Below are 9,161 nucleotides of genomic sequence, written 5' to 3'. Positions count from 1 at the left end.
ACTGGGTTCCTGGGTCGCTTGGCTTCCACGCTGTTCAGTGAGGGGTCTGGGGGGAGGACAGAGCCCCTCCATCATCCCCAAGACACTAGAGTCCGATCCCATCCGAGGGAAGCATGTTCCTTGGCCCCTCTGCTTGGCTCAGACAGGGCTCTGTGCTCTGTCTCAGTGCCAGGGGTTGGATGTAGCTGCCGGTTATAGTCCCAAACCAGTCACTCCTGCCCGCTCAGTGTGGTGCTCTATCCCCCCTCTAGTGGTTGAGCCTGCTACAGCCAACTGACAGGGGGTCTCTGCTCTGGCTGCAGAGGCTCCTGCTTTTAGAACCACAAGTCCCGGGTTCAATCCCCACTGAGGATGATTCACCCAGGGGCATGGCATCACTCTAGCCACTTGCCTTTTCTCACTGCCATTTCCTACCCTCCTTCCCTGGACAGAGGAGGGGAAAGCAGTCTCAGTTAAGGCAGAGGTGTGGGGGGCATAGGGGCTCAGGAAGAGGGTGTGGGGAGCAGCAGGCTCGGTGCCGCCACCTAGTGTGTGCAGGAGGTAGGTGGAGAGAGGGGTAGCAGCAGCCTGTGTTCTCGCCAATGCCAGGGCTGGGCATAGCAGAAAAGACCCCTAGCAGCGAGGCGGCTGATGCTACGATGCAGGGGATATGGTGGAAGTGGAGCTGGGCTGCTCTCCCGCCTCACCCCGCTGGGTGGCGCAGGGGAGCTGTACATATCTATAAATAGCCCTGTAACCATTCTTCCTGTGTAACTCCAAATGCCAGGTTTTTAATGTCTTTGTGACTCTTTGCATTAAACAATCTGTTGTGCTTGGACTTGACTTGAGCTAGGTGTGGGGCTCCTCCCTCCTGAGGAGCAGGTCCTCCCTGCAGATATCCAGCAGATCCCGATCCACCTTCCCCAATTGGGCCTTTTCTTCTCTTGAGGCCACCCCAGTCTCCCCTTCTTCTATCAGGCCTTGGGCCCAAGGCTCTGTCGGCCAGCCTATCTCGGTAGCTGTGCCTGCAATGGATGTCTGGCTGTTCAGCCAGCTGGACCAACCTGCTCCTTCCTAGCTTGCAGCTGTGGCTGCTCCACCCTTAGCCCTTCTTAGACACAAGGTTTTTCTCCTTTGCCCATTACTCTGAGCCGGGCAGAGTTTCCAGTGTACTCAGCTCGCCCGTGGGTCTGTTCATACAGCCGATCCCCATGCAGGCCAGCCATGACCACAGCCAGGTGCTAGCACAGCGGGTGAGGTGGGGACAAGGGCAGACATTAGAAGGTTCGGGTCACAAAGGGTGGGGATGAGTTATTGATCCCTCTCTACATGGCTCTGGTGGGATGTGCCCTGTCTTGCTGGGTCCATGGCTGGATAAAATGGTAGTTCTGACCAGAACAGCATGGGTGATCAGGGGGCTGGAGAGATTGACAGACGAGGGAGGCAAGGAGCATCGCTAGGCTAAGTGTCCACTGAAGCTGGGGTGGGGACTACATGTCCCCAGTGAAGAGGAGGGTGAGGTGGCCAGTGGGCTGGTGTCTTAAAGGTGCTTAGCTAATGTCAAGGAGCAGAGCCAGCTCTGGAGAGCCTAACGAGCACAGCTGGCCTGCAGTGGGCTGCTTCATTGGCTACCCTGCCTGATTGGTGGCAAGAGTCAGCAGACCAGCTCTTAAACCCAGCAGCTGTTTGGTTGCTGCTCAAAGCATCCGCCCACAGCTGTGATAGCTTCTGGGTGCACTTGTGCCCAGCCCTGCTCCTGCCTTGGACCCAGCCCTGCTCCTGCTTTGCCTTATCCAGTTCTGACCCTGGGCTCCTATTCCTGGCTCCCAACTCCTGTACTAACCACTAGGTGTGACTCTCACTCCAGCCAGTAGGCATGACCGCCCACATCTGACAACGAAGAGGAATAGGGTGAAAGCAAGTGTGGGAAATCTGCTTTCATGGGAAACCTATAAGCCTGTGGAGGGGCCTCCTAAGGGAAGCAGGGGAAGGCTTGTGTGGGCCATTTGTGGGCATGAGGCCCTGAGAGTGACTAGACTGCGGGGCACTGTCCCAGCTTGTCAGGACCCGCGGGCTAGCTCCGCTTGTAGTGCTGTGGCTGCCATTGACGCAAGTTCGCTGTGTGAAACTCGTCTCCTGCTGTCAGTGCTGTGGGGGCTGGCAGGGCTGCCAATTGCCTGCCTCTGGCTCCTTGGCCTTCCTGTACCAGCCGCATGACTGAGGCAGGCTAGAGCAAGGAACTAAACGTGGATTAAAAAGATGAGGAGGAGGGAGGTCGCGGTGCTAGTGAATGTGGCTGCTGGTGCTTTGAGGTTGGGGTTATACCTGAACCAGGCTCTGTCTTCAGAGCCCCTCTGATGCAGTCCCACTCCCTTTCCTGGATCTTCCAGCATATGGCTGCTGCAGTCACGGACCAGCCCTTTCCTGCTCCCGCTATCTCTGCTGCGGTTGGGGGCCATGGAGGAGCCGTTGTTTCTGGCTCAGGCAGCAGCCGGGGAGGTGTCAGCCAGCGCAGGCTTCCAGAATGTTTTGCTGTTGGCGAAACTGACAGAATCGATTTGGCAACCCGGCTCGTGCTGCCAGCAAAAACGGAAATCTGCTTTGCCCTCGAGCCAGAGCCCTTTTGATGGGAGGAGGAATGGATGTGGAAAGGTAGGGTTTTAAAGCAGGTGGGTAGTCTCTATATGGAATGATGGACAATGTCGGGTATCTTCTACATCCCCTGGCCAGAGAAATCACTGCATACCCCACAGCTCCTCGCATGTGGTACAGCGGCACCTCCTGAGATCAGAGCCCCCCTGTGTGCTAAGTGATGCACATACATGTTTCAAGAGCTGGCCCGTGCCCCAAGCAGCTGATGGTCTATACAGACAAAGGGTGGGGTTCCTGTCCTTGACAGATGGGAACAGAAAGATGAAGGGACTTGCCCAAAGTCACCGGGGGAGTCGGACACGATTACAGTTTGAACCCAGATCTCCTGGGAACAGGAGATCTCAGGGTTTCAGCTGGCCACCAGCAAGGGAATTTCCCCCCCCCCAATGCATTGTGGGAGGGCTTTTTTTAATCCTTCCTCGGAAGCAGCAGCAGGGCTGGCCACGGCTGGAAAAGGGACACTGGGTGGGGTGGGCCAGGGCTCTGTGGTGGCACTGAGCGGCCACTCTCCCAGGTGCTTGGCTGGCTGCTTCTCGTCCTCAGGCTCGGTGTCTAGCCGATCGCCCAGGTCAGAACGGCAGGGACCGTGGAGGTTTTTGCCTTGCTCTGCTGCTTGGGGTGTGGGTCACTTGCTGAGATCATCTGGGTCTGTCTCACTCAATTCCTTGCCATTGCAGGGGTCTGGGGCACTAGTGCATCTCGGTTTCTCCTGTTCTGACCCTGTGACGCAGCCTGTGGTCTCTGGCTGGTTGGTGGGGGCTGTGTGCGGATGCTGGTGGCCTTTGATGTACAGGGGGCCAGATTGGATGAGCTCATGGTCGCTTCGGGCCTTGAACTGTATGACTCTGACTCCTGCACCCTGCTAGCCTTTCCTATCTGTACAGACGGTGCTAGTCCTCTTGGCCCGTCCCGTACAACGCTGTCTGATAACCTCCTGCTACACCTTCTCGTGGGATATGCTGATTCACTGAGTGATCTTTGCCCTACCACTTTGCTACTGGGCCTCCAAGCCAAAGCTTGATTCCTGCCAAAGCCCCCCCACCCCAGCAGCCCTCAAACATTATCCCCATATTACAAAGGGGGGGAAACAGAGATAGCAGGGGGCCGTGACCCCAGGCTACAGCCTTTGGCACAGCTAGGAAGAAAGCCCGGTTGTAGACACGTGAATGCTAAGTGCATTAGATACACAGTGAGATCTGGCTCCCCTGCTAGGAATCTAACAACCAGATCAGGTCCCCTCCTTTTCCACCCCCACATCTCCCCATCGATCTTATAGTTTGCAGTCTTGGTATGGTGCTGCCAAGCTGGGGCCCTTTGCAACCCCCCCCTTTGCCCCCCAACTCTGATCAAACTTCTAGTTCCAGCCTCTCCCTCCCCATGCCCCTGCATCTCCTGTCCCCTCTAACTCTCTCTCCTATTCTCAGCCCATCTCAATGGCGCAGGCTGGCAGAGCAGAGGGGCATGGCCAGGCCTCGGCAATGGCTCTCCGGGATAAATCAGTGGGCTGGCTCGGGTAGGGGCAGGGATGCGCCCTGTCCCCTTAGCACAGGGGTGGCCAACCAGTGGCTCCGGAGCCACATGCGGCTCTTCAGAAGTTAATATGCGGCTCCTTGTCTAGGCACCGACTCCGGGGCTGGAGCTACAGGTGCCAACTTTCCCATGTGCCGGGGGGGGACTCACTACTCACTGCCCCCCACTCCACCCCTTCCCGCCCCTCCCCTGAGCCTGCCGTGCCCTCGCTCCTCCCCCCCAGAGCCCCCTGCACGCCACGAAACAGCTGATTGGGAGGTGCGGGGAGGGAGGGGAAAGGGCTGCTGGTGGGTGGGAGGCGCTGGGGGCGGCGGGGAACAGATGCGGGGCTGCTGACTTATTCCTGTGGCTCTTTGGCAATGAACATTGGTAAATTCTGGCTCCTTCTCCAGCTCAGGTTGGCCACCCCTACCTTAGCAGGTGAGGGAGGGGTTAGGAAAACAAGCCCTTAAATCTGCAGCTCGTGGCCGTGTTAAAAGCAAGGCAAGGCTAGGCAAGGCTGGCGTGACCTCCTCGCACTCCAGCGCTGCTGGATCAGCGTGGGGGTTAGTTTGGGAGCTTTCTCCATGGGCCGGCAGCTCTGAGCCTGACTCTCTGGGGCTGGCTTCCAGGAGCGGCTGCATGCATGCTGCAGACACGCACCTGTTTTTCTTGTGGAGTTCAGGGCTCAGAAGAGCGGGATGCAGTGGTGCCTAGGATAAAGGTTGTGTGAGCAGATTCTTCCCACAATGCCCCTCAATCCTGACCCCCAGCTTTGCCAGAGCCCCTCAGGTCCAAGCGGCAGGCCCAGTGCCGGGCTCCTTGCAGGCTGCTGTGGATGCTCCTCAGTCATAACCTGCAGCTCCTCCACTTCTGTTCCAGGACTGCTCCCTCCTGTTCTGCTCATATGCCTCACTCCCACGTGCAGCACCTTGCGCTGATCCTGCCCGGCCCACTCGTGCTTTGCCAATGCACCTGAAGTCTGCACCGAGGGCTCATTCCAGGCCCGCCACAGCACCCTGGTGAGGGGCTACACGCCTGGCCTCCAGCTCTCTGTAATTCCGGCCACGGCTTCTTTCTCAGCTGAGAGTGCCAGTGGTGCCAAACTCAGGTTTGGGCAAGGGCCCAGCGGGGGACTTTTGTCTCTTGGGATCTTGCTCCATGGCCCAAGGCAGGGCTATGAGCGCAGTGTCTGGCTCTCAGGGCTGGGATTTGTTTCTCATTGACACTCTTCCAGCAGCTGGCTCCACTCTGTTAGTTGCCAAGATCCACGTGTGTCTAACAAGATCTTTGCACCCCCTTGCTGCCTCTTTCAAACTGCTGGCAGAACAAGGAGCCTGGCACTTCATAAACTAAACAGAAAGATCGATGGTCTTTGCAACTCTCTGGACTGGGTATTTTCCAGCTCTGTGATCGCTCAAGTTCTAATTCAGCCGGGCGATGGAAGAAATGGGAGTGGCTGGACAGGGAGCCATGGGTAGGCTTGCTGGAGAGAAATTGGCATTTTGGGGCTGCTGGAATGGAATTTCCCTCACTCCCTGCCAAAGCGATACCCAGAGATGCTTGTGGCACCTTAGAGACTAACAAATTTGTTAGTCTCTAAAGTGCCACAAGTCCTCCTTTTCTTTTTGCGAATACAGACTAACACGGCTGCTACTCTGAAACCAGAGATGCTTGTTTTTCTCTTCTTTCCATTCAGCTTAATCTGACACAGCAGGAAGGAAGCTGCCCCAGACTCCACATGCCCTATGGGGTGTGTCCATCTCATGCATGGCATACCACTGTCCTAGCCTGCAGCACCCTGCAGGGGTGTATCCCTGTCCCAGCTGCATCTTGCCTGGTCAGTGGCTGTCACTCCTGCCTGCGCCACCTCTTGCTTTGATCTCCTTTTTGTCTGGACCTGCTGCCAGGATCATGCTCTCCCCCTTCTCCTTGGTGCACCCCAGCCCTCACCGGCACCATGGGGAGCTGCACCTTCAGGGCCAGCATTTCCACCCACTCCTCCCGGACCTGTCACCGTGATGCTGTCTGCTGCAAGGTGGGGCTCCCGGCCTGGTACCCCCACGCCATGCTCATTGTGTGTCCATCAGTGCCACGTCCCGTGTGCACTAGGGAAGGGCCCTGCCCTGGCTGTGGACCTGCTGCACAATGATGGATGGTGACCAGTTTCTCGGGATTGGGACTCTTTAAATGTCGGTTTCGTTCAACAGTTGCCTGTAAAGGAAATTAGCTGGAGGAATAAAGAACGGCTCAAGACAGGTCCACCCAGAAACAAATGCTTGAAGGTTGAAGGCAGGGACATCGATTGCCAAGGGACAAGGGGGGGCAGTTGCCCTCTGACCTTTGTTTGCCCCTTCCCCCGTTTTTCACCCAATTTTGCAGGATATAATCTAATCCCATGTAATGTTCTATGTGCTGACATAACTTTGCCCCCCACTGCATTTTTCTGAGACCACGCCAGGGCGGGAGAGGCCTGGGACCCAGAGCTCAGAAGGATGCTAGCCGTGTATAAAGGGGGCGGAATTGGTGAGGACCTGTTGGAGGAGGAATCTGGCTGTGACACAGGTACCTGCGGGGGTGTCTGAAGAAGCTACGCCTGCCGAGGGCACCGCTGTGGGATGGTTACGCCTTGGGGAAGACAGATGTTTGTGGACTGTCTGTCGTTTTCTCTAAATGTCCCGTTCCTAGTGATAAAATAGCCGAGACTGTTGCTTTCAGAAGCTGGCAGTGTGGACGCTGCTCATCACTGGCCACAGATGCCGTCAGGGGGTTTATTCCAGCTGGGTAAGCAGGGTGCTGTGGCCCAGGGTGCGAGTGGGAGACTCTGGGATTGCACCCCAGGGAAAGTCCTAGCATGAGGAGTGCACTTGGAGAGACTCGCTAGGGGGCCGGAGGCGTGGGTGCAGCAAGCCCTGTTGCCGTCACAGGCCCCATGCGCTTCGCTGTTTACGTTCCTGGCTGACTCCGCTCATCTTCCTCAAGCTGCTGGGACAGGAAATATCCTCTCGCTGGATTCTGCCCCAGGTCATGCCAGCCCAGACCCCTATCTGGGAGCTGCTGCCAGCCCTGGGGTATGCATCTAAGATGCCATGACAGAGCCTTGTGAATCCCCGGCTATGCTCGCCCATCGGCCGGGCGTGTGCCAGGGCAGGCTTGAGAGGAGGCCGAGGAGTTGTAACGGCTCTGAGCTGCGGCGTGGTAATTCAGCGAGGGCTCCAGTTCTCTAACAAGCAGCAATTGGCTGCCTGGTGACGCCGAATGCAACTGGCCAGAACGTGCCACGGCTCCCGAGATGCTGGGGACGCGACTATCCCTGCACTGGAGGGAACTGGGGCCCAAAGTGCCTGGAAGAAACATCTGAGCTGAGCATTAAGCAGGGCTAGGCCAGGGCATCGGAGAAGGCTCCTAGGGGAAGATCAGGGCTGCTTTGTTTTCCCCAAGGAATGCTCCTAGATCAGCTGGGCTGGGGACCTTAGGACTAGGCATGGATGCTCAGGATAGGGTCGGAAGCAGGTTCCCAATGGATTTGGGTCCCGAAGAGGGTGGGCTGTGGTTGTGAAGTGCTTTGGATCCAGGTCTTGTTATATCAAAGCTCTGGGGATCAGTTGAAGGATTCCGGGTTTGGGGCCAACTCCAGTTTCCCAGCCACCCAGAGCTGTGGGAAGCCAGGCGAGCTCTGTTGGTCTCTTGAAACCTGAGCAGCCTGATTCCCTGGCTCCAGGCAAATCCCCTGGGGAAATCCCTTCCTGGAGCTGTTTCCAGCCCCCAGACAGTAGGATGGCCTAGCTGAAGGTTTGAGGACAGGTCAGGTTCAGCAGCTGATCTGGGAATAGGCTTTTGAGCTAGTTCCTAAAGGGTCTGCACAGATGAACCTCCCCAGCCACAGACCCCATACCCTCCCTTTCCCCACCCCTGGGCCTTGGAGGGAAATGCAAGTGCGCCCAATTCCATCCCCATCTCCGGCTTCACAGCTGCTTTGGCGGGTATCCTGCCGCTTCCAGGGGCGCCATGAAAGACAATGCGGTCTGTGAAGTACTGAGGGATGTCGGCCTTCGGGACACACAGTGCTGTGGGTTGGAGACATCTTTGTGTGGGATGGGGGTCCCTGGAGTTTGGTGGTACACGGCCCATCTCCTCTCAGTCTGGGTGGAGTGCTGCAGTTTTGGGGTGAGCTGTGTGGGGGCAGGCCGGGAGGAAGGCTAATGGGAAGCAGGTGGAGGCTGTGCAGCTAGCCAGCCCCTCCTAGGCTGGTTAGTGGGGGACAGTTCCAAGTGATGGGGATGCCCTAACGCGGGGGCGTCCTGTCAGGTTCCAGATAAGGCCGAGAAGCAGGTTCTGGGATTACCATTAATATTCATTAAGTGTGAACCGGGCGGTTGTAAAGTGAGCTCTCTGTTCATTTAGCTGTCACTGCGCAGAGAAATATGAGCTGTTCCAGAGCCTGGCTGGAGCTTGGCCAGGAGCAAGGCCTGGCCCCTCTCCTCCCTTCCATCACGGAGCTGGTGCCATGGAGTTTCTGCTTAGCTGGAGACACGTGAGCTGCCTCGATTTCTTCTTCACTGTCTTGTCATCTCTGCTCACTAGAGACAGGGCCCAGCCTCCAGATTCACCCCATCACCCCCACGGTATGGTGGTCCAGGTTAACAGCCGTCACGTCTCTGCTACTGTATGTGCATGTAGCAAGAGCGCACCCATGCTCCCAAGAGCTTAGTTGAAATAGACCAGGCTGCGTAGTCATCCCCTCTTCCAAAGGGGGAAACCGAGGCACAGAGTGATTCAGTGAGTTGCCCGAGGTCCCAGAGGGAGTCTGGGAGAGCTGGGAAATGAACCCAGGTTTCCTGAGCCCTTGCCTTAACCATGAGGCTACCCTCCTTCTCCGCCTAGATCCATGGCCTGAGCTCATCTCTGCTGCCCGCCCAACACAATGACGATCTCGCCTTCCGGCGACTCCCAGACGATTCCCTGCACCGAGGCTGCGTTCACCCATGGACCCGGGGTGGCACTCAACCGCCTGATGAGAG

At 57.2% G+C, this 9,161-nt stretch overlaps 1 long non-coding RNA gene across 1 annotated transcript; it reads left to right on the top strand.

The window, feature by feature from the left end:
• The first annotated feature begins 4 nt into the window (after positions 1–4).
• Positions 5–5,701, top strand: LOC122457116. The gene is made up of 3 exons (XR_006276459.1): positions 5–2,631; positions 3,309–3,418; positions 5,023–5,701. It is a non-coding gene; the product is annotated as an uncharacterized LOC122457116 (long non-coding RNA).
• Positions 5,702–9,161: the final 3,460 nt, after the last annotated feature.

The sequence above is a fragment of the Dermochelys coriacea genome, chromosome 21 (assembly GCF_009764565.3).
Source record: "Dermochelys coriacea isolate rDerCor1 chromosome 21, rDerCor1.pri.v4, whole genome shotgun sequence".
NCBI classification, from domain to species: domain Eukaryota; kingdom Metazoa; phylum Chordata; order Testudines; family Dermochelyidae; genus Dermochelys; species Dermochelys coriacea.
The sequence above is the reverse complement of the archived record's forward strand: the minus strand, read 5'-3'. Positions and strand labels throughout refer to the sequence as shown.